The sequence below is a fragment of the Octopus bimaculoides genome, chromosome 5 (assembly GCF_001194135.2).
Source record: "Octopus bimaculoides isolate UCB-OBI-ISO-001 chromosome 5, ASM119413v2, whole genome shotgun sequence".
NCBI lineage: Eukaryota > Metazoa > Mollusca > Cephalopoda > Octopoda > Octopodidae > Octopus > Octopus bimaculoides.
The window spans coordinates 85,130,170-85,131,611 of NC_068985.1; positions in this window are offsets into that span (position 1 = coordinate 85,130,170).

A 1,442-nucleotide genomic window follows, 5' to 3' on the forward strand; every position below is an offset into this window, starting at 1 on the left:
TATATCCATACATATATATATATACACATATACATATATATCCATACATATATATATATATACATATATATATCCATACATATATATATATATATATATATATATATATATATATATATATACATACACACATATATATATATATACATATGTATGTATCATCATCGTTGTTAAATGTCTGCCTTCCATGCTGGCATGAGTTGGATGGTTTGACAGGAGCTGGCCAATCAGAGGACTGCACTAGTCTTCTGTGTCTGTTTTGTCATGGTTTTTATGGCATCTGGCTGGATGTCCTTCCTAACACCAACCACCCAGCAGAGTGCTTTTGTATGTGGCACCAGCATATATATATATGATGAGTTTCTTTGAGTTTCTGTCTACCATATCCACTCACTATGTTTTGGTTAGCCTATGGTTATAGAAGATACTTGCCCAAGATGTCATGGTGTCATGCAGAGGGATTCAACTTGAAGTCACATGTGTATGTTCGTGTGTCCTTGTGTTGATAATATCTGATGATTGTAAATAAGCATCACTATCATCCAAGTAATGTTCATTTCCAGTCTTTCATGGGAAATATGTCTAACCTTGGAGAAATGTTAGTTTCAAATTTTGGCACAAGGCCAGCAGTTTTGGAGAAATGGGTTAGTTGATTACATTGACTCCAGTTGTCAACTAGTACTTATTCTATTGACCTTTAAAAGATGAAAGGCAATGTCAACTCTGGCAGTATTTGAAGTCAGAACACTAAGCATTTTTTCCTGGCACAGTAACAATTCTACCAATTTGGTACTATACCTTGGAGAAATATTAACTTGCCTGGAAATAGATGAGGGTTGACAATAGGAAGGACATCTGGTCATAAAAATATGTCTCAGTGGATTCTGTCTGGCCCATGCAAGTATAGAAAAGTGAAAGTTAAAATGATAATGAGGAAGATTATATTCTTTTATGTCTGCTTTCCATGCTAGCATGGGTTAGATGAGATGTTGCTGCTATCATTTATTGACTTGGTTTCTATGATTGGAAACACTTCAACCTCTTTACAGAGTAGGCACATTTAAAACATTTTTATGGTAAAAGCACTAGAGAAGTTGTGATGTTTTTATCTAAACTAAATGGTCCTCTCAGTACTGCACTTAGAGTGTAAAGGATGCATTTTATCATGGCACCATCACTAAAGAGGATGGGCCAAAAATCAGAAGGTTAATGAAATACCAGAATTTCTCGAGCTTGATGGTTGACATAAAAAAAAGAGCATGGGATTCTTTTGTGGTTGTTGTGAAAGGATTTTGAGGCAGTGAAAAGGCCACAAACTAAAAGGATTTGATGGAGACATTTCCTGATAGCTTTCATCATTTAGGCTGCAACATAAAGCTTCATTTCCTCAATAGCCATCTTGATGAATCTCCTGCTAATCTCGGAGACATGCGTGATGAGCA